At 45.3% G+C, this 24,124-nt stretch overlaps 1 protein-coding gene across 1 annotated transcript in view; it reads right to left on the bottom strand.

Moving 5' to 3' along the window:
• The window catches only part of LYPD6 (LY6/PLAUR domain containing 6), a 31,261-nt gene extending 7,626 nt beyond the window's left edge, over positions 1 to 23,635 (bottom strand). The window contains exon 1 of the mRNA XM_030952544.1: positions 22,632 to 23,635. The gene's annotated coding sequence lies outside the window, so the exon portion shown is untranslated. The remainder of the gene's footprint in view (positions 1 to 22,631) is intronic.
• Positions 23,636 to 24,124: the final 489 nt, after the last annotated feature.

Here is a 24,124-nt window from a genome sequence, read left to right as displayed (position 1 = left end):
TGGGGTTGGGGATGTCACTTCCAAATGTTTGTCCCACAGCAGAAATCCACCCAGGACCAGCAGCACAAAGGTTGTCATTGTCCCTGCTGTTATCTGCAAACAGCTTTTTTATTAAAACACAGTGAAATCCATAAAAAAATATGAGGAAAAAAGATAACGCACAGCCCGGTGCTTTAAACTTTGTTGCTTTACCCTTATGAAGAGGGAATTTTGGATTTACTCCATCAATCCCTCTCAGTCAGGGCAGAATGAAATCCTGATTAGAAGCAGACAGGAAATAAAACAAACCTCTCCCAACCACGTGGAAGATGAAAGAAATGGGTCCATGTGGGATCTGGAGGCAGAATTTGGGACTATTTTTTTTTTTTATCCCAAACAACACCAGGAAGGTTTCACAAGCCCCACTCTTCATTTTAAGATATCAGCAGTTTGTCAGGAGCAAAACATGAGGATTCACATCCCAAAAAGAGGAGCTCATCACAGCTTAACTCCAACTTTCATCAATAATTAACAAATTATCAACACAAAGGAAAAACAGTCATGGAATCAAGGTTCTCAGTGGGTGACCAAGGAGCCACGTCATTCTGTGAGCCAGCTAAAGTCCATCTCTTTTAACTTTCTCTCCTTCATCACCTCTCCATGGTGACAGCCTTGGTGTCTTCCTCAGGAGAGATACGGGGCTTTCCTTATCATCAGGAGGCCTTTGCTGGCTCACAAGAACAGCACAGAATGCCTTTCCTGCAGTTCCCATTCCCGTCTTGCTCCGGCCTGCCCTTTGCCCCACCACGGTGCAAATGAGCCATGGGAGGCCCTGAGCAGCAGCCCAGTTGCCCACTTGTCAGGTCTCATTAGGGAGGGGACATCTCGGCCTCGTTGACACCGGTGCCGGGGACAATGGAAGGTCCCAACCCTCCCCGGAGAGGAGGCTGGATATCAGGGCTCTGGATTGAGGGGAGAAGCGTTGATGGAGGGGAGAGTTATTTTTAAGGATGGCTTTGTCCCTTCTGTCCTCCTCAGGCTCAGCTGGCTGGCCATGACCAAACCCACGAGCTGGGCCAGCTGCAGCTTTGCAGTAAAAACACCATTCCAGGAAGGAAAAAAAAGGGGGGAAAAAAGGGGGTCAGACACCAAATCTTCCCATACAAACACTCAGCCAAAGCCAGGCAGGAAGGAATTCCTGATTCATGGGTATTTCTGTGGGTCTCCTCATGCTAGTATGGCACAGGTTGTGGTGCTCAGGGCCCTCCACCTTGCTGCAGGGGGAGATGGAGCATTTCCCTGCTCTCCCTGGATTTCCAGGGCAGTGGGAAGTTGCCTGGTTGGTGGGAGGCTGATGATTGTCCCTCACAGGAGGAGGCTGATGATTCTGCTGACAGCTCATCTCAACTTTCCTCCTCGATCTCCTCCTTGCTGTCTGGGCCACACCTCCAAGCGCCTACAAGGTCCCCACTAGCTTCATCCTGACATTTCCTCTTATCCTTCCCCTTGGAAGGGCCTCCATCTCAGAGCTCCTTAAATCAACTCTTCCTTGAGTGAAACAAGGCAGCAAAAGCCAGCAAAAGTTCCCCGTCAGTGGGCAGGAGGCTTTCTGAGGCCTAAAGCAGCAATCGCAGCACGGCCAGGCAGTGCCATCTGTGAGAAACCACCGAGGCTGTTTCTGTTCTGCTGGGCCATCCTTCCTCTGCCTTAGGGTGATTATTCCTCAGTGGGAAACGAAGCCATGGGAACTCTGAGCAGCCTGATGAGGCTGGAAGAGCTGTTCCTGGAGTCGGAGTCTTCCCTCCAGGAACTCCCTCATGCACATCCCCAGTGTGGCTTTCCCAAATAGCTCTGCAGATTTTCCTCCTGCCTTTCTTCCAGGTCACACAAAGATACAGGTTGCACTTTTCATGACTGAATTTACAGTATTTGGGTTATTTTTCATCTCCCTCCAGCTTCCAAATGCAAGCCCAGCTCTCTGCCTGTGTCATCATTGCCCAAAGACAAATCGGAATGGAGATGGAATGTTTTCCATCTGGCAGCTGTGCCGGATCCCAGACAACAATCCCAAGGACTATTCACAACTTCTCCAGCTCTAATTGCCTTTTCCCCCCTTCTCCTTTAGCCTGCTCAGCCTTTTCATGTCTATTCTATTTATTTCTTTTGGCTCCCACCACACACGTCAAAAGGTTATGAAAAAAACTGGAATTTTTATGAATTGCCTCCAAATCCAGCTTTTTTCCACGTGCCCTTTAGGGGATTTTCTTGGCAGTTGCACCTCAAGAATGGTTAAATGTGCATCCCCCTCCCCATAAAATGGGATGTAGTAAAGCTCTCGTATCCAAGGAACCTCTCGGAGCTCTCGCAGAGGGGTTCGCTGCCTCTCCTCAATTACAGCGAGCAAGAGTAATTAAACAATCAAACACAATTAGTGCACTAATTACTCCCAGGAACGTGGCCCATCTAATCGCCTTGGCTGCTAATTACAAAGCCTGGAGTTCATTGAGCTAAAAGCCCTGGACCTGGGGAAGTGAAGGGGGGGGACAATATGTTCCCTCTCACGCCGCCCTTCCCTCGGATGCAATTTAATCTTTCACAGGATGCGATTCCAAGGTTATTTTACAGCCAGCGCTTGGCTTCTATTTTCAACCTGAATCACTCATATTTCCAGTCCCACCAGGGAAACTTTTCTTAAATCCTTCCATCTTTTAATGATTTGGGGTAAAATGTCACTTCTATTTATCCTCAGGATAGTTAGGCTTCAGAAAAACAGAGGGATGGAATAAATACATTTTACTGGAATATCTAAGACACTGAATATTTGGCATTAAGGACAGAGAAAATAGGTGAACTTAAAATTCAGCCATGCCAGGATATAAGAAAATATAATTTCTGCAAATTAATTGTCAAGCTGAGCAGGTGAAATATTCCAAGTCAGAGATAATTCATTCCCATTTTACTCCATGAGTGTGGTGCAGGGACACCACTTTTCCTTCCTTTAAATTACATGGAATATTCAAACCCACGACCATGAACACCTCTGAATCAGCAGGAAAATGGGCATGGATGATCCAACAAATCATTTCAGGACCTATTCCTGGGTTTTTGCATGAGAGGCAAAAAGGGCAGAGAGCCTGGGGGGATGTGGGAGATCAGGATTTTGCTCAGTTTGGGGATTTTGGAAGCCCCTCAGCACACGGGCTGACCTCAGTGCATGGAGAGCCCCCAGACAGCCCGGCTCCACACAGACAGGATAAGGAAACCATGCGTGAGCACAGAAATCCTGGGGTTTTCCTGCTAATAAGAAGCAAAAACCCCCAGTTGCTGAGTTCCAGTGGCCAAGGGGAGGGGAGCAGCCAAATTATTCCCTAAAAAAATATTTGAGTTCACTGGGGCAGCTGAAAGGGCTCCTCTTCCCAAGGCAGGGATGAGATTTCTGTGGAACACACGTTGCCTTCCTCCTCCTCCTCGGGAAACTCTCATGGCAAAAGGAGGAAGGGGAACACCCAGGGGAGGAATTTCAGGACAGGGAGGCTGTGGCTGCTGGTCCAGGGTTGGTGACAGCACTGGAAGGGGGCAGGGTGGTGATGTCCTAGGGACAAGCAAAATGAAGTCCCAAGGAACAGAGTTTATGCACAAAATTAAATTTTGCTTTGTGTGGAAACAGCAATCGGGATCATCCTGGACCATCTTTCCTACTTAAACCAAGCAAGAGCATCCCAGTTATTGGAAAAAGGGAAAGAATATTGCAGTGTGAGCAAATAAAATGCAACCAAAAAATGCCAAAAAACACAAGGGAAATAAAAAAAAAAACCAGGAGAACGTATTCTGTGTTTATGACAAGAGCTGGAAAATCACCTAAGCTGCAACCAAGACATGAAACCCATCAAGAAAACATTTTTCTAGTCCATATTTCAGCTTGCAGCGTTTTAATCAGAATGGGATGAGATTTTAAGGTTAAATTTTTATAAAGTCAAGAAAATTGGGACAACCTTGGGAGCAGGAGGATCCTCAGTATTTTTAAAGGATCAAAGGAACAGCTCCTGAGCCCAAGGTCATCCTGGGTAAACTCCCGGACCATTTTATTTGTGCTACAGCAACAAATACTTCAAGTAGTAAAAAATGACAAGGGAGGGTCATTGGGATGGTGGGGAAAATAGGTCTCCAAACAATCCCATCGTTTTCCAACGGGCAGGATTCTGGCTCTGGCTGTGAGACTGTTACAGGGAATAATTGGGGGGAGGCCAAAGCAGAGCACCAAAGCTCCAAACCCTCCTGATTACAAAAATGAGTTCTACCCAATTAACCAAGCGTGCTCGGGCCAAATTAAACCCCAGCCTAGTGACATCTCCAGATCTAATTGAGGAAAAGGGCACCTCCAAAAGATATTTTTCCCCCCGCCCCGTTTCCCTGCAATTCTGCATTCAGTATCTTTGCGCCAGAAGTATTGATAAGAAACTCTTTGATTAGAGGCTGACGGGGACATGAAAGGGGGAGTTTGTCCCTCCTGCGCCAAACTGTGCTTTAATAAAGCCAGACATCAATCTGCACCATTGTGTCCCCACTCTCCTGATGCCTCTCCGGCGGGATTTGTGACAGTTCCTCTGGGACATCACCTCGCACATTTGCCATGCTAGATTAGGCACCGAGCCACCGCCGCGCCCGGAGCGAGCTTTGTGCGGCGCCACGGCTCAGCCCCGCCAACGTCACCTCACGCAAATGAGGCTTTATTGTTATGAACACAGCCACAATTTCAGCCTTTTCCCCTCTGAGGAGTGTTTTGACCCATCACTGATTGCACCGTTATTATTCCTTGCCTCTCCTCAGTTACGTGATATTAACGAATCACGGTTTTCCCAATTCCCGCTGTAATGCCGTGTTTTTCCCCCAAATAACATATGCATGGAGCAGTTAACGAACACCATGTGTCATTTTTCCAGCCCTGGACACGCAGGCACAAGGCCATGGAAGGGCTCCCTTCCCCTGGCAGTTCACCCAGAGTTCATCCCATTTTTTATTTCCCAACCCGTGCGTGAATTCCCTTTGGCACAAGACACCAAAAACCCAGGGAAGCCACAAAAGGAGAGGACACTTAGGAGGACAACACCTCCGCTTCCCACATTTCCAAAGATCTCAAACCAGGCTGGAGAAGATGCCACAGCAACCCTCAGGGAAATAACTGGGAATTGGGAAAGGCTTGGCTATTCCCAGCTGTAGAATTCCGACATCTCCATAAAATCTCATGACCAAGGAACCGAGCCTCCTACAAGGATCCTTTAGATAAGTACCTCATTCTCATTTTTATCTTGATAAAGTAGCTCATGTTTGTGTGAATCCAAAATAAGAGTTTCTTGTTCTGTTTTATCATTTCTGCTGCCACCCTTTGCTCCATAAGGACTGTAACAGATTTTGTCATAAATCTCGTGGCAGAAATGGCCATAATTAGTTATATTTAAAGAGCAAAATTCACCTGATTTTGTATTTTCTATCCTGTGACACCAAATTTCAGATATTTTCCTCCAAAAGTTTTACTCAAAGTTATCCTACTCCAGTTTTAATGTATGCTTTATTTTGGTATAAATTAGAAAATCTACCCATTATTAAATAATATGCAATAAACCCAAATGAGAACTGACTAATTAATGTACTTTCAGCTGTCTGGTTAATCCATGGAGTAAACAAATCCTTAATTCATGACGATTTTCATCAGTTTTTCCAGAAAAACAAAACCCAGCCGAACCAAAAACAAACCCTCTGCTCCATAAGAATTTCCAGTTGAATTCCATTTGCTCCATTTGAATTCCAAGACAAATTAATTGCCACTTTTCCTCACAGAAAAAGCCATTTAATTCCTTTATTTTTCCAAGCTGATGATGAAAAAAAGGCTAATTAAGAGAAAACTCATCCCCAGCAGGATGGGAATCTGTAAAACTCCATCCCCATTTTAGCCACTGCTCCCAGGATGGTTTCAAACTTCCAACACCACAATGAGGGGTCTCAGTGGATATTCCCGAGATGGAAATTTTGGATTTCTCCCTGGATTTTATCACATAAATGTCCTGGAAAGCTGAGTTCTGGTGCCTTCCCACAGAAAATTCTTTACCCTTGTGCAGAAAGTCACAACTTTTTATTTATGTCATTACAATGTGCAGATGGGCAAAATGCTCTGAATGACTGAATTAATCTTAATTCATTTTTTCTGATGCTAAAATGAACAATTTTGCTGTTCCAAGTTCAGTTTGGAGGAAACTATTTTTAAAGTGCATTAACTGCAGAAAACTCCAGGAATAAAGCAGAGACGTTTCACTCCCCAGCACCCATTTTCTTGTATATTTAATTTTTAATTCAATTTTTACACAAGTTCATTACCCTCCCTGCATTTCCCTTGTAGATAAACACTCTCGATCAATTTTAATGTGTATTTATCACATAATGAAAAGTATGAGCACATCACAATATAATAATGAAAAATCCTTTTATGTTCCACAGCTAAACAGGAAAATACTCCTGTAATCCATCATTGCCTGCCAGCAGGTCAGAAAGCTGAGGCACAAATTTATTTTTAATAAGAGTAAATAGATTAATTTTTTTAATTTATTTAATTTTTATATAATATTTAATTTAATAATATTTATTTAATACATAAATAATTTAATTATATATATAATATTTATTTAATAAAAAAAATAAACCAAGCTACTCAACAGCTCTGCCAGCAGACAATCAGGTTCTCATTCTAATAGATTTCACCCCAAAATAAAACTTATAATTTTAAAGCAATGTCGCAAAAGGATTAATTTGTTGTTATTTTTCAGTTATTTTGGTGGGGTTTAGGGGTTTTAGGGGTTGTTTATTTTTTTTTTCATCCAATTGCTGCTTCAACCCACCAGAAAAAAATCCCTGGAGTTCATGGATTAATTGCTGTTTTAATTCAGGGTTAACTGCAAACAACAACAGGGCTCAAGGATAGAAAAAGTGAATTTTCCTGAAACTACAGTGCCTGGATAGTGGAAATTTTTCCAAAATAACAGCATTTTAATTCACAAAAAGCAGAATATTTCTGTTTTGTGGCAGAAATAATGCTGGCATGAATAAAGCTTCCTAAAAATGGGCTCAGAAGAAAAGGGGTGGGAAAATAACTGAGGATCTTCCTGGAATGCTCATGAGATAAATCCTGAGGGTCATGGGGCCAACACCCAGTACCCAAACCAGGGTTTTCCATTCTCATTGGCAATATAAAAATAAAAAAAGAAAAGAAACATAAAAATCAGGGGAGTGAAGGTCAATAAACACACCCAGGAGCCAGGACAAAGGGCTGGACACTGCCTGAGATCAGCAGGGAGAGAGAGAAGGAGCTGAGCTGGGAAGGGGATGGGATGTTCAGGATGGAGACAAACCCGAGTGCTTGGAACAATTTTGATGGAATCCCAGACTGGTTTGGGTTGGAAGGACCTTAAAGGTGATCCCTTTCTGATGCCTCAGGTTTGGCTATTCTATGTTTCAGGTTCTGTGCTGCTTTAGTGTAAAAGGGATAATGTTTAAGGGATGCTGAGCTCTGTGCACAGAGCAGGGAGACAAAACAATTCCTGCTCCAGCTGGGCACCAAGGACAAATGACCCAAATCTCAGCCCAGGAGCACAAACCCCGTGGGCTGGAGAGAGAAAAACAAGCAGGGTGGGACTGCCTGGGCTAAAGCTGGAATGGGACAATGAAGTGCAAGGTGCAAATGGAGCAGAACTGATCCCAGGGAGAGACCCCGGGAGCGCTCGTGCATTTTGGGGCCATTTTGGTTCATCTTGGGTGCAGCCCTGGCTGGGCTCTGGTGCTGCCCAAGGTGGATCCATGGAGGAGACCCTTGGAATGAATCCCTGCTTTGTTCTGTGACTTTGTTCTTGGGCAGCCTTCTAAAGGCATCAATTCCACTCCCTGCCACCATCCCAGGCTGCTCCAGCCTGGCCTTGGGCACTGCCAGGGATCCAGGGGCAGCCCCAGCTGCTCTGGGAATCCCAGCCCAGCCAGGAATTCCCAATGTCCCATCCATCCCTGCCCTCTGGCAGTGGGAGCCATTCCCTGGCTCCTGTCCTTCCATGCCTTGTCCCCAGTCCCTCTCCAGCTCTCCTGGAGCCCCTTTAGGCCCCCACACCTCTTTCCACCTCACCCCATAACCAAATGAGGAAAACAGAAGCTTTTTGTGGCACACCAATTAAAACTAAACCCTTCCTTGGTGTTAATTAAGCTTTAAACCTCTGCTCATCTGCCCTGCCCTGTGCTAGATCTGAATGCCTCATCCCCTTGGCATGACCAAGTCCACTTTCCCAAGGTTTTTTTGGAACATCACCAGGAATTCAGGAGTCTGCCAGCTCAGAGATGTTATCTTATATGAAGAATCCCTCAAAATCGTGCTCCAACTCATCTGCCTCAAACACTCACCTCCAGAACACGCTAAAAGCACAAAAGCTTCCCAAAATGCGCCCCCCTGATTTCAGCATGGCTTCATTTTCCCTCATGAATCACCTGGAATTCCACAGGCCACGATCCACAACTTTCCCTGTGTCACCGCTGACGTGTTCCATCCCTGTGATTTACTGGTTTCCATCAGATCTGATCTCTGCTCTCATCCTGCCCCAAATTCATGGAGGAATTTGTGTCTAACCGGGGAAATGTTGAAAATACTCAGATTTTTCAGCTGCTGATTTCCCACAAATTGACCTTTTCTGCCAATTATTTCCATGCTGACAGTAACAAATACCACTGGAAATAATGACCCTCCGAGGGCACCTCTTCCTGCTTTTCCTTGAGAGAAAAGAGGCTTCCAAGAAAGTCATTCCACAACACTTCCATGTTTTACCACAACAAACACAAAGGAATATTTAAGACAAAATAAACCCATTCAAATTTAAAATATTTGAACCAAAGCTTTGTACGTTTTTTTTTCCCAACTCAAGCAATATGCTGACATAATTATATTTGACTATATTTATTTTTTAGCCGCCTAATCATTGAGAAACCACCTCCAGAAGGGTGAAGGAATCTTGGGAATACCAAAGGATTGCCCCTGGATCAGGACAGCCAGTGCAAGACAGAGCAGAGAGCACAACCTGGCCAGTCCACAACATTACAGAAAAGAAAAAAAAACTTAAATTACAACAGCCTAGATTAAAGCATGATGAAAATCTGCTCCCTAAAGTCAACAGACTGACTAGAAAATGGGCTGGAAATTCAAAAATCCCACTGGTCCAGAGGATACACGGAAACAGGTGTGATAATAGGAATTCCAAATTATTTTTTGTGCCATTAGTTTAATTAAATTTTTTTCTATGTCACTGAGGCCTCATGGAAAAAATGAATCCCATCTGGATTCCTTTAGGGAATGATGGCCTTTCCAAGGATATTATAGATAAAAATATAGATTATTTGCTAATACAATGACCAGGCTCACCAGCAGACAGAGTTTTTGGCACTGAAACACTAATTAACTTCCATGATGTCTAATTGCGTAAATATCTCAAACGAATAATGGAAAAATTATATTTAGAAAAAGAAATTTTCTTCTTTCTGTGAGCACGGAGCACTTCCAGCCAACTCAGGAGTGAGGTCAGCTCTGGTCACAGTTGGAAATGAAGGCCTGCAGCTGGCAGTGCCAGTGTGTCAGAGCTGGTTGCAATGATTAGAGACGAAAATATTACAATTTATTGTTATATCGAATGGCATATTATTATAATTCTCCTATATTTTAATATCACGATTCATATTATAATATAAAATCAAGGAATCATGGAATGTGTGGGTTGGAAGGGACTTAAAATTCAGCCTGTTCCATGCCCTACTATGGCAGGGACACCTCCCACTGTCCCAGGGTGCTCCAAGCCCTGTCCAACCTGGCCTTGGGCACTGCCAGGGATCCAGGGACAGCCACAACTTTTGCCTTTAAACCAAGAGAGGAGGATTAGATGGGATATTGGGAAAAAACCTCCCCTGTGAGGGTGGTGAGGCCCTGGCCTGGGCTGCCCAGGCCCAGGACAATGAACTGCAAGATGCAAATGGAGCAGAAGTCGGGAAGATTTGCTAATATATTTCAAAATAAGTTACTCCAAAACCAGGTGGAAAGCAGAAATTCTCAGGAGTAGACACTTCAGGTGCTCTGTTTTCCTTGAAATCAGCAGGAAATCCCACTGGCCTCAAATCCCAGCTCCAGAGGGACACTGAGGCCCTGAGCAGGGATGAGGCCTTGTTCAGGCTGCCCAGGAGCAGAGGCTGGGCAGAGTCACAGAACAAAGCAGGGATTCATTCCAAGGATCTCCTCCATGGATGCACCTTGGGCAGCACCAGAGCCCAGCCAGGGCTGCACCCAAGATGAACCAAAATGGCCCCAAAATGCACGAGCGCTCCCGGGGTCTCTCCCTGGGATCAGTTCTGCTCCATTTGCACCTTGCACTTCATTGTCCCATTCCAGCTTTAGCCCCTGCAGTCCCACCCTGCTTGTTTTTCTCTCTCCAGCCCACGGGGTTTGTGCTCCTGGGCTGAGATTTGGGTCATTTGTCCTTGGTGCCCAGCTGGAGCAGGAATTGTTTTGTCTCCCTGCTCTGTGCACAGAGCTCAGCAACACTGAGTGTGAACCTTAGAACTGCACACTAAAGCAGCAAAGTCTGAAAAAATAGGAAACACAAACCTGAGGATTCACGGAGAGGAGCATCCCTCTGCAAAGGCTGAGGGGGAGCAGGACCCAGATCCTGCAGAAATCTTGGAATCCACCCAAAAACCTGGCCCCTCCTACCCCCAGTGCAGCTCTACACATCAACTCATAGCTGAGGCCACAGCTCTGAGCACCACAATTCCTAAATTAATTAATTTGGGCTCCCAAGCACTGGAGCCCAAGCAGAGCAGTCCCAGCTCCTCCTCTGTCATCCAGGTCCTTCATCTTCTCTATAAAAACCCTTCACAAATCAAAAAGTGATTTAAAAAGTTACCTTTCTATAGAGGACAGAGGACCGAAGGGCTCCAGAACAGCAGGACAAGGTGAGCAGGACCAAACCAGGGACCAGGACCTCCCCGAGCTCCTTTAAAGTCACCCAGCAGTGGGAGGAGCATCAGGAATTAATTAGGGAACAATTTCCCACCTCTCTTCAGGTGTGTGCTCTCTGTTTACCAGAATCACCTGAGAAAAGCATTGCTCCAGGTCAAAATGTCAGAGAAATAAGTTTTGAAAAATAAAAAAATAACAAAAGAAGTTTGAACAGTTTGGTTTTGTTTTTATAATCCAGGCCTTCTCCTCTATGTAACAGAATTAACAGATAAGCAGGAAAAGTCTCATCCCTCCACAGGGAATTTGTTTCTTCCACACCTTAAATCCTAAAATTTCGCCCAGCCTGGCCATGAAAATTGTTTGCCTCAGAATAGGAAATAATCAATGTTTTAAGTCTTTGCTTTAGAGTTTTTCAGTAAAGAATAATTTTAAAATACCAAAAGGAAAATAATAAAAATAAAGGAAAATAATAAAATTAAAGTAAAATTCCAGGGCCAGGTTGGACAGGGCTTGCAGCAACCTGGGATAGTGGAAGGTGCCTGTGGCAGGGGGTGGAATGGGGTGAGCTTTAAGATCCCTTCCTAAATTTATGGAAGGCAGCCATAAATATGAAAATAAATATGAAAATATCAATTCATTCAGCCCTCATGGCTCCAATTCCCTGATTAATGTGGAGGTGGAGGCACCACTCTGGGAGATCAGGTGGATTTTCAGCCCCAACAGCCACGGAGGGGACAGAGCAAAACCCAGAACTTCCCCCCCTGGTCTTGCTCATCCTCTGGAATCCTGATCACAGCTCAGAAAAATTCATTTTTCACCTTGAAGCGGAAGAGGAGAAATAAAAAAATGTGCTGCACAACCTTCTCCTGTTATGACAGACTTGCAGATACTTCACATTTTTCATTTATTATCAGGGGCTGCTTTGTGGAGCTCCAAGCCACGCTCTGTGCCAGAGATATGAGGTCATGGAGCTGAAGCTCTGACTCCCTGCCAGATCGAGCTGTGATATTAAAAGAAGCCAAAATGAGCTTCCTGTGCAAAACTGGGAACAAAAGAGCATTTTTCCAGTGCTACCCTGAGGGTTCACAGGAACCTCAATGTCCAGCTCCAGGCACAGCTCCCACCTTATCACCCCATCACCTCCCACCTTATCACCCCATCAGCTCCAGAGCAGAAACCCAGTGTGGGCTCTTTTGGGATGTGTGTAAATCAGGGCAGAGACACAGAGAGGTTCTGGTAGGAGCTCCCAGCCCAGCCATTCCCTACGAGCTGCTCGTTTCCCACACCTGGGGCACACAGAATGGGGAGGGAGATGCAGCCTCCAGCCACAGTGGGATGGTTTGGGTGGGAAGGGACCTGGGGATCATCCAGTTCCAACCTTGACACCTTCCACCATCCCAGGCTGCTCCAACCTTGGGCACTGCCAGGGATCCAGGGGCAGCCCCAGCTGCTCTGGGAATCCCAGCCCAGCCAGGAATTCCCAATTCCCAATGTCCCACCCATCCCTGCCCTCTGGCAGTGGGAGCCATTCCCTGGCTCCTGTCCCTCCATGCCTTGTCCCCAGTCCCTCTGCAGCTCTCCTGGAGCCCTTCAGGCCCTGGATCCTCTGGATCCTTCCCTTCTCCAGGGGAACATTCCCAGCCTGGCTGCAAAGGGGTCCAGCCTTGGAGCATGTCCACGGCCTCCTCTGGATCTGCTCCAGCACCTTCTGATGTTGGACCCAGAGCTGGAGGCAGCTCTGCAGGTGGGGTCTCGCCTGAGGGATAATCCAAATTCTCACCCCAGGATTTGCCACAGAAGGTTCCACCCATGAAGGGCTGGGCTCAGGGGATTTCTCTCTCACCACCAGCAGCCAAGACCTGGTGATGGTGGTGTTTTCTTTAAGCAATCTCAGTGCTCAATTTTACACGTCAGGGACCCAAAACCAACTCAGGAAGTGATGAATGATCCAGCCAGGTGAGCTGCAGGAATTTTGGATTTGAAAAGAACAAGCAGATATTAAATTCTTACCCAAAACACTTCAAAATAACATGAAAAATCCAACAAACAGAGCTCAGACAGACCCAAGGGCACTGGCCCTGCCCTCCCAGATCCTGCTGACAGCTGCTGGAAGCACATGGAATCTTTTCAGGACAGATCACCTTGAAAATAATCCTCCCTCCAGAAAGCTTCTGATACCCAACAGCACAAACCATGCTCAGAGAAACAGGGGAAGGGCTGTGAGGAAAAATTTCCTTGGAAAAGAAATGATAATACGAGTTGTGGAATGGTTTGGATTGGAGAGAATTCTCTAATTCCAGCCCTCCCCTGTGGATGCTGATCAGAAAGAAAAACTGAGGATAAACACTGGCATCAATGAAGACAATTATCAGGAATTTTAAACCAAAAAAAAAACCAAAAAACCCAAAAAACACTTTAAAAACTAAACTGAGTTTAAACTAAACTCGGTGGTTTGGAATCGCTCTCATTTCCTGAAGATGCAGGATGCAAGGCAGCTGGCAGGTGTGGGATCAGCCTTGGGAATGAGACCTTCACTCCCAAACTGTCCTTGGGACCACAAACACCAGTGGGAATTCAGATTCCATCACCTGAGAGTTTAGGAAACACCAGAGTCTTCGCTGCTCCAAGGAAAGCCACATTTTACTGCAAGTCACCGCATTTTTAGAAAGAAATCACAGGTGAAGGGTGTGCTAAGGCCATCCCCACAACTTGCCCTGCTGGGTAATAAAAGCTCAGTTCCTCTCCTTGACTCCAAGCCAAGAATCCATGGGGCAGATGCTCCACTGTCCACAAAACTCTGTGAAAATCCCACACTTTAAAGATGTACCAACATATTTGTCCCAAGACATTTTTCCATTCACACAAAATGTGGCTACAAGACTTAAAATCCCCTTCCCACAGAGGTTTCAGGTGTTTCATGTTCCCTTAAAACATCCTGTGGATTGATCCTGGATACAAGGATAAATACCCTTGGATTGAGACTGGAATTGGAACTATCCCAGCAACAAGTGTGGTTATGATGTTGCTTCTACTTTTGGGACCTCAATATAATTTTCATGTGGCATCACACGGTTCCCTTCATGGTTTTGGCAGCCAAGCCAGGAAAAATCCCTTCCCAAAACCCTCTCCCAGCCAAGGAACCCAAATGGAAATGGGAAAAGAAGTGACAGACGCCCAGAGCTCCACACCTTGCACGGGGACAATTTGGTGCAGGGTCCAAAGCACCCAACCTGTCCTAATCACCTTGAGCTCATTAATTTACAAAGCTTTGGCCCAACTCTCGGGGCTGGCAGATGATCAAGCTCTTAGTGGATGTGATTCAAACTAATCCACTAAAAGGCATTTAATTCCAGCGAGGAAATCAGGACCTTTCAATTATTAGAAGTGCTAAAAAGTTTTACTGCCAGCAGACTTTCAAGGTGAGGGGAGAAACAAGGCCCAGCTCCATCCATGGGGGGGTTCCCACCTCAAATCCCACCACCAAATCCCACCCCATGGTTCCCCCAGTCCCGTTTCACTGCAGAAAGGGAAAAAAGCAACTGGATCCAGCCTGTGGTGTTGCTTATTTCCCCCTTTTTCATCCTTCAGATCCCATCTTCAGTATGGTTCCCTAGGGAAAAGAGGATTTTGTCAAGTTACACAACTTCTCGCTTGGATGCATCAGGGCATTTGGCCAGGCTGGAAAGGAAGGGAAGATTGGGAAGCCAATGAACATTCCATGATGGGGACATCCTCCAGCTACCTCAGCCAAGGAAACCCTGCACTCAAATCTAGTGATTTGTCCAATCACTAGACACCAAAAAAAACCCCAAAATCCATCAGAGAAAGGAAGAGTGAAAACTCTTAAGTGTCCCAACCATGGAAAAAAATGGAATTGCAAACCAGGATAAGACCCAAAGTTGTAAAAATCAACTTCCTCAGACATGGGGCTCGTGGTGTCCTTGGAGCCAGGAATGTTGCTGCGAATTTGCTGTTAAACTGGGTCATGCTCAAGATTTTTATTTTGCCAGTTCCAAAAAGCCAAGGCCTTGTCTGACCACCAAACCAAACAACACCAGATGTCATTTCCAGATAAAATATTTGAGTGGATATAAAACTCAAAGCAGGTAAATATTCATTAATTTAACAACACTCTTGGTTGCCTCAATTTAAATTTTCTCCATAAAGCAATTCTACAAAAACACTTTCTAGGTTAAAAACCACTGAAAAACCACCTCTTTCCCTTTTCCCACTTGAATATTAGATCTAAACCCAAGGTAAAAGCTGTTTAAAATCTCAGTTATCTGGAAAAAATAAGAAGATGGTGATATTAATTTTTAAAACATTGTTAAATGCCCCAAAGATGCTTTGTACCCTATTAAATGTTTAAGCAGAGCATGGCTTGGCAGATACAAGCTGAAAACAACTTAATAGCAGTGAAACTTTTTTTTCCCCATCCTTAAAATGCAGCTGGAAAAACAACTTTAAGGCCTTCTCCATCCTTGAAGGCCAACTGACCAATATGGAGATGTCTGTATTTGTGTATAGGTTTTATAGAGTTATAGAAAACAGATATTTAGGTGAATAAAATAGATGTTTTAGGTGGATAAAATAGATATTTTAGGTGGATAAAATAGATATTTTAGGTGCATTTTTTTTTTTGTATATTTATCTATGGATGGATACACACTCATCACCCAGCAGACAGGAGGTAAAATGAGGACAACAAGGCCACTTAACCTTTCCTTGGGATGCGACGGACCCACAACATTTTCACTCCCCACAAACCTCCCCTCATCCCTACCTCCATGGATGCCCCAAAAAACTCTTAACCACCAAACAACCTCCTTGGAAAACACCTCCACGAAATCCCAGTGGGCACCCCAAGGGTCCACGTTTGGTATTTATGGATGGCTCCCAACGCTGGATCCCAGCCCCGCGCTCACCCTCTCCTCCCGCCGGCGCCGCCCTCGCCGGCCCCTTGGATCTTCCTGGAGAGGGCTGGAAGCTCCTTAAGAGCATGAAGGCATCTCAAGAGATTTTAACTCCTAATATCTGCAGACTGGCATCTGCTTCCCCGGCAGTTTAGCCCCAAATGTACGTCTGGGAAGAAGGAGAGCCCTAAAAGCAGGCGGGATTTCTATGAAATCCAGCCCTGCACTGGTTTGGCTTTAGAATCTTGTTATAGGAGCACAAGAATCCCAGGAAAACAAACTCCCTGTGGTGAAATACTGAAGGTTGGGAAAGGCTGGTCGTGCACAAAAACAAAGAGCTTGGTGGGTGTAGAGAAAATAAAACGTGCAAAAATAAATTCAACCCCATTAAATATTTAAATATAGATAATAGCACAACAAAATTGGCCAAATTTCTATAAAAAACAGACTAATACATTAAAAAATTTTAAAATCTAAAAGCTAAAATGGTCTGTTTTATTTAATGTATTTAGATTTACCACAAGTCTTATGTGGGGACACTCAAACAAATTTCATTTCTACAAACACGCAAATCAACTCTAAATAAACTGCACGTGCCGAGCCCCCATTAAATCAATATTTGGGCTGTGGAATTAAAGTGCTGCCGTTTGGGATCCTGGCCAGGAGAGCCCACGAGACCCCATGACTTGAGCAGCAGATGCACAGAGCGAGGTCTGGAGATGCTGACATTTCATCAAGGGCTCCCATTCTTCTGGGGACAAGAGCCATTGTTCCCTGTCCCACCAGGGCTCTTTGGGAACACTGCCGAAGCACATCTGCCCGAATTCATTTTATAAATAAATTTTAATAAGTGTTTCTTCAAGGTTTTTTTTAAGTGTTTTATTCAATTCCTCAAAAACATCTTCTGAAGAGTAACCTGACGGAATTTGCTTTGTTTATTCAAAAATTGTGTTTGCTGATGTGAAACAACAAATAAATTAAAATCTGCAAAGAGAAATCCAGGGGTTTAATGGAGAATATTTTGGTTTGTTTGTCCTTCTCCTTCCTACCAACCTCACTTTCAGGTGACTTTGTGGCCTGCATTTATGGCATTACTCCACCTTCTCCTCCAGACACGCAATATTTACATTAAAAATCCATCCTACAGCTGATTAATCACAAAAAATGAGCTTGTCAAGCCCTTCCCTCCACCAGCCAGACCCAAAAAATCCCTGATTTCCGTAGCAGGAGTGTGAATTTTGTGGCACAGAAGGGCAGTGAGCTGAAATCACCCCGAGTGCAGCCCAGAAGCAGAGCTGGCAAACACTGGACTCACCCTGAGAGGTGATTCCAGCTGGGAATCTCTGCCTGGACCAAGGAATGGTGACAATGGAAGGGAACAGGGGCTGAGTCAAAAATTTCCAACTATTTCGGAGGAGAATGTAATCAGTAAGTAAATTAAGTAATTAATTACTAAGGACTAACAGCTGCAGTTCATGAAATTTCCTGAGAAAAGATTTTTTTGTGGACTTTTAAAAATAGCCCCAGGGCATTTAAAACCCACATTTAATAAACTCAAAATTAGGCAAGACTAGGAGTGTGCAGCCTTCAGCATTTCTGGATATAAACCACCAGGAGAACACTCTCCTTCCACGACTTCCCCTTTTCCACAGTCCTTTTATTCCCTGCACTGCAAACCAACCCTGAATCCCAGTAATTTCCTCTGTTCATCTGGTTTTATACTTTATTTTTTTTTCTTTTGGCACTCAACTCCCTCCTCGGGACGAACCCCAGGAATTCTGCAGCCTGCCTGATGCTGAAATATTTCCATTTTTCCAGCCAAATCCCTGCAGTATCCACAGGGATCATCCCACAGCGAGTCAGGCACCTGCCTGAGAGCCGTAATTTGTCTGCACAGCAGCTCAGGAGATGAAAGCAGAGCCACACAAAAGCTCCGGGCTGACTGATAGGAAATAATTGCAGGCAGAATTCCATGAGAGGAATTTATGTTATTCTATTCAAGGCACTTGTAGAGGAAGAGAATGCAAAAAAAAGGAAAAAAAAAACCACCCAGAATTTGATAAAATTCAGGAATAATTGGCATTAAACCAGTAAAAGACATAAAAGGAAAACATGATAAAATTTTAATTATAAGTGAGGTAATTCCTCTCATCTTTTCCTATCATATTTAGCAGTTCTTAGCAGTTTAAATAGAATATTTAGCAGTTTATATAGAATATTTAGCAGCTTATATGGAATATTTAGCTATTTCTATAGAGTATTTAGCTATTTATATGGCATGTTTAGCAACTTATATAGAATATTTTAGCAATTTATATAAAATATTTAGCAATTTATATAGAACATTTAGCCATTTATATAGAATATCTAGCAACTTATATAAAATATTTAGCAATTTATACAGAATATTTAGCAAATTATAAAGATTATTTGGCTATTTATATGGCATATTTAGCCATTTATATAGAATATCTAGCAACTTGCATAGAATATTTAGCAATTTATACAGAATATTTAGCAAATTATAAAGATTATTTGGCTATTTATATGGCATATTTAGCCGTTTATATAGAATAATTAGCAACTTATATAGAATATTAAGCAATTTATACAGAATATTTAGCAAATTATAAAGATTGTTTGGCTATTTATATGGCATATTTAGCCGTTTATATAGAATAATTAGCAACTTATATAGAATATTAAGCAATTTATACAGAATATTTAGCAAATTATAAAGAGATTGTTTTGCTTGTTTGGCTATTTATATGGCATATTTAGCCGTTTATATAGAATATTTAGCAACTTATATAGAATATTTAGCAATTTATACAGAATATTTAGCAAATTATAAAGAGTATTTGGCTATTTATATGGCATATTTAGCCGTTTATATAGAATATTTAGCAACTTATATAGAATACTAAGCAATTTGCATAGAATAGTTAGCATTTTATATAGAATATTTAGCATTTTATACAGAATATTTAGCTATTTCTATAGCATATTTAGCACATTATATAGAATAATTAGCAACTTATATATAGAACATTTAACAATTTATATAAAATTAGGAAGCCCCTGGAAGAGCTTGCTCAGGAATACCCACCGACGGAGCAGCAGGAGGGATATTTTATGTCATCATCCCAAATCCATCCCAACTTGGAGGGTTTGCTGAGTTTTGCAGCGAAGCCAAGCGCGGGGAGGAGGCGCAGCTCCTGCTGAGAGCATCTGCAGCATCCCTTGGGAGAGAGCCCCACTCTTAACTCCCTGCCCTGGCACTGCATAAATGGGAATATTGTGGATTCACAGGGGATCTCTGGAGCAGGGGCTGAGCTGGGATCACGTAGGCACGACTAGGCAATGAACAAACGGCCGTTTATACTGGATTTCCCCCCATTTTAACACGTGCCGAGGGATGAGCCGTGGGTTTATTGGGTGTACAGATGTCCAAAGTAGATTTTTATGGGGTTAACAATGCTGTATTGTTGGTGGGGAAGGAGTCCTGCCTCCAGACACACATTTCTCCTGTGGAGCCCATAAAATCTCCACAGCAGATTTGTAAAAACTCAACCAGGGACAACAAAGTGGACAGGGAAGAGCCCAAATAGCAGCCCTGATGGAAAATGATGGTTATTGGTAGGAACATATGGCCACGGAGGGATAAGGGCTCTGCTCCTCTCTGAGTAGGTCACAACACGCCACAAAAAACACAGAAAAATCACCAGGGGCAAAACGGGTCTAGGACAGGGAAAAAAAATCAGGAGTTATTCACTTCGTAGGAAAAAAAGATGGATTTCCAGCAAGTCTTGTCATTCAAACTACCAAAATAAAAATCATGGAATTCAAAATAATCTTTAAAAAGTGGTGGTATAATCATGGGGTTTATTTGTGCTTTTGCTCTTGCTCTCCCATTACACCACAAGGAGGGATTGTCTGGGGTGAAAATCTCTCCAGAGTGGCAAAGAGCCACCAGAAATCCTACCTTGCCACCTGCTTTTAGTGTTCCCAGCGAGCCAGGATCTGTTTCCAGAGGCAGATCCCAATCAGACACGGCACCTCTCACCCAGGGCCCGCCTCAGCCGCCCCAGGGCTGAAATAACAGTTTGTTTTCGAGCTAAATGAGTTCATTTCCACTAAATAGGTCTCCCTGAGTGAGTTTTGTGGAGCCAGAGCATCAGCAGCTCCAGCAGACACTTCCAGCTCTCCCCAGAGCTCTCCAGGGCCCAGCTCGGCCCTTGGATCCCTTGACCCCAAGGACTCGCTCTGCCCATCCCATCACATCAATCTGACAGACACCAGGAGCAAAACGGGGCAGGAAAAGGAGGGGGGTCAGAACTTCCTGCCCTCAGCTCCTAAAAATCACCTTGAGGGATGCCCAGCATTTATTTTTTGTGCTCCTTGAACCCCTTTTTTCGTGAGAAACTGGATTGATCGACAAATCGTGGGATGCAACTTGGGTTTCCATCGGAAAACCCCAGCCCTGTGGATGAGCAGAGCTGAAAGCAAATAATTTATTCTGTTTCCAAGCTCTGTTGTAACGTATCCTTTACTTTTACACCAGAGAGTGGCAGGAAATCAGCCCGGAGATCAGACACGCGAGCGCCCAATAATGGAACCAGCGGATCGCTGACGCATAAATAAAGTTTTAGATTTACAGGGAACAAGCCTCCCACTGTAACACGGCCAGGAGGACCTTTCAGATGTTTTTATGTCAGCACTGGCCTAAAAAAATCAATCCAGTGGGAATGGGAAGGGTTGGCTTCCCTCCCTGCTGGCACCTCCTGGGGCAGGAGGGAGGCAGCAGGGTTAGACCCAAGGACAAGCCTGGTTAAACCCCGTCCTTGGTGTTTGCATAACTAATGAGTGGATGTTGGGAATCGTTTTATCCCAGCAGTCCTAATGAGCTAAATCATTTTGGGATCGTTTGTCTCACCCAGGATTTGTTTTCAGCTCCTTCTGCCGCCGATCTGGTGGAGAAACCTCATCCCCACCCCTCGTCCCTGTCAGAGCTGGACCCTGCAAGCTCAGCACTGACCACAGCCAGGCAAAAATATCAAAATTTGTGTTTTCCTGTGCTGCTTCCAGCAGTGGTCGCAGAGGGAAGGGCACCACTGAGTTTCCACAGCAGGAAAATAATGCACGGCTCTGAAATCCATGGGACTCCACGAGGCTGGAGCCAGCCTGACCTCCTGACACCACCAGCGCCAGCTCTGAGCCAGCCAGGTCCTCCCATCTCGCTGCAAAATGGCTTTTCCACAGCAATAAAAGCAGGGAAAAATCCAGCACAGGTTGTTCTGAAGGTGTGCTAATAATCACACCGAGGATTTCCACCCACTTCCTACTGGGATCTCTGTGGTTTACAACAATTCCCACTGAACAAGCTCTCTGAAGCAACAGAATAATTATTTTTCATCTAGAAAATGCATTTATTGTGCCAGTTCTGCCCACTGGAAGTTCTCAATCCATCAGCCCAGCAGCTGGTGTGGCCTGAAAATGAACCTGGAAGTGATTTTAAAAAATGAACCGCAGCCTGGGCTCCTGACACTGGAAAAATCAACCAAAGTGATGGATATTCCTGCAGGGACTCCCACAATTTGGGCAGGTTTTCACACCTGCCCCTGTCCATTGCCAAGTAAAAATTCCTAAAATACAGCAGAAATTGTGTGGATATAGAAAAGAATTATCCAGCTCATTGTATTGGCAAGTGATGCTTAGGAATAGAATGTAATAATTATTGAGACATTGGTAATATTCCCTCCACTGAAGCAGGAAAGAGCACATACACTGGCTACAACTGGAAACACCATTATTTATCTATGAAATTCATTTAATTTTTAATTTAATTTAATCCAAAGCTAGGCTGGGTGAGGCTTGGAGCAACCAGTGGAAGGCGTCCCTGCCCACGGCAGGGATTGGAATAGGATGAGCTTTACGATCCCTTCCAACCCAAAATATTCCATGATTTTTTCGAGAGCAGCATTTTTAATTAACAGGGAAGAAGAGCAGGAAGCTCTTTAGCAGCACCGTGACTCTCTTATACTCCCAACAAATATAATTATTCCCTTCGCCTTCATTATGAAAACAACTTGTCAAGAGCCCCATTTCCATAAAGAGGCTCTCAGAAAAAAAAAAAAAAAAATTAAAAAGAGCGATAATCACACTGGCAGCCTCCTGCCAAGCCCCAGAGCCCCGCTGGGAGTGGGGCAGGACCAGCCCGGGAGCGCCTCCAGCGCCTCTCGGAGCCAGAAACACCCGGAGAACCCTCTCCTGTGGCTGTGATCCCCCCAAAACCGGGAATTTGGGGGGAGAAGGGGGTGTTTGGAAGGGAAAGGCGGGTTCCAAACACGGGGGGCTCCTGGAAAACCCCTCTGGTTCATCCCAGGGCTCATCCCGGGGAGAGCCCGCTCTGCTCCTGGAGGGGAGCGAGGGGTCCCCAAATCCGGCTGGAGTCGCCGAGCCGGGGCTGAGCGTAGGCAAAATGGACATTTTGCCCTGGAACCCCCCACAGGCGCGGGTTTGTTTTGCTAAGCACGTGTCAACCCGAGCGACTTCCCGGCTAAAAAAAAAAATAATAATCGCTTTTTCCGCTGTAACAATGGAGAAAACAATAGGGAAAACAATAGAGAGAAGAATAGGGACAACAAGACACAAAATAATAGGGAAAGGGGGTAGAAAGAAGGGATTTGGGGGGTTAAACAGAGACAGGGACGTACCTTTGCCGCACGGGTTTTCCAGGCGCCGGCTCAGGGATTTTCCATCGCTCCCTCGGCGGCCGGGGCAGCCCGGGAGCCGGGAATGCTGGAGAAGGGAATGATGGAGCAGGGAATGATGGAGCAGGGAATGATGGAGCAGGGAATGCGGGATCCGGGAGTGCTGGAGCCGGGAATGATGGAGCAGGGAATGCGGGATCCGGGAATGCGATATCTGGGAATGCGGGATCCGGGAATGCTGGAGCCGGGAGTGCGGGATCCGGGAGTGCTTGATCCAGGGATGCAGGATCCGGGAGTGGCGCATGCAGGGATGCGGGAGCAGGCTGGGCTCGCCTCCCTGCCGGGAATGCCGGCTCATGGAGCGGCAGTGCCCGCTCCGCTCTGCCGGCAAAGCGAGATTAGGATCTCCGGCGGGCAGGGAATTGTGCTGAGCTCCGGCTTTCCTCGGCGCTTCATTAAAAACGAGATTTTATTCCGGGTTGCTGTGGACAGATCAAACAAGCAGCGGGTTATCCTGCTCGGCTTTGCTCCAGGAGGGAAGGGAAAAACACCTATGGATAGCCGAGGATGAGTTCAAAAGCACGGGGAGTTAGCAGCCGGGAAGGAGAGGAATCCTGCGAGCCGGGAGCGAGCACCATCCCGGAGTGAAGCACAAACATTCCAGCCGGTGGGATTGCTTTATTCCTAATTTTTTCCCGGTTTTGCGGTGCTGCTGCCCAGGGTGTCGGGGAGCTCCGGCTCGCTGCTCCCGCCGGGAGCGTCTCCCTTGGGCTGAATCAGCGGCCGATCCCCGCTCGGCGCTCCCCGAAGCTTCACCCGAGCCAAAGCGCGGCCGCCAGCCCGCGGGCATTCATCAGCTGCCAGCTCCCAGCCCCGTTCGCTATCTCTGCTGCTAGCAGGTTTTAAGGGCGGTAATGAGGTTTATCGCAGCGAAGTCACTCCTGTGTCCCGGCAGGCTGAGCTCGAAAACCGCCGCGTGTTTTCCAGAGCGTGACATCACATCTCAGCTCGGCTAAGTGGCTTTCAGATAACAGGCGATGCCCCCTGCCTGAGAATTCCGAGATAAAAACGTCGAGGAAGGGCAGTTTGCACACTCAGGGTGAGGTTTAACAGCACAGCTTAATTCATTTCGGGGCATTAATTAGTCATGCAGAAGGTATTCAAAACACCAAGTATTCAAAACACCAAGTATTCAAAACACCAAGCATTCAAACCAGAAAGTAAATATTCAAACCAGCGCAAGCACCAATTCATCAAAAAAGCATTACTATGAAATCAGCCCTGGCTGATCGGCTGCTCGGAAAGGCAGGAATGCTCTTGGGAGAAGCTGCAGCTCCTCTCTCTCACTCCCAGCACACAAATCAGGGGGCACCACCGGTCTTTCCTGCTCCCTGCTGCTCCTGCTTCCTCTTCCAGCGTTTATGGGAAGAGCATCTCCAAAATGGAACCTCCCTCACACAGGTCTGAGACATGTCTGACCTCTGGGTTGTGAGCGC

This window comes from Camarhynchus parvulus, chromosome 7, assembly GCF_901933205.1.
Source record: "Camarhynchus parvulus chromosome 7, STF_HiC, whole genome shotgun sequence".
NCBI lineage: Eukaryota > Metazoa > Chordata > Aves > Passeriformes > Thraupidae > Camarhynchus > Camarhynchus parvulus.
Note: the sequence above shows the minus strand (reverse complement) of the source record. Positions and strands in the feature narration are given on the sequence as shown.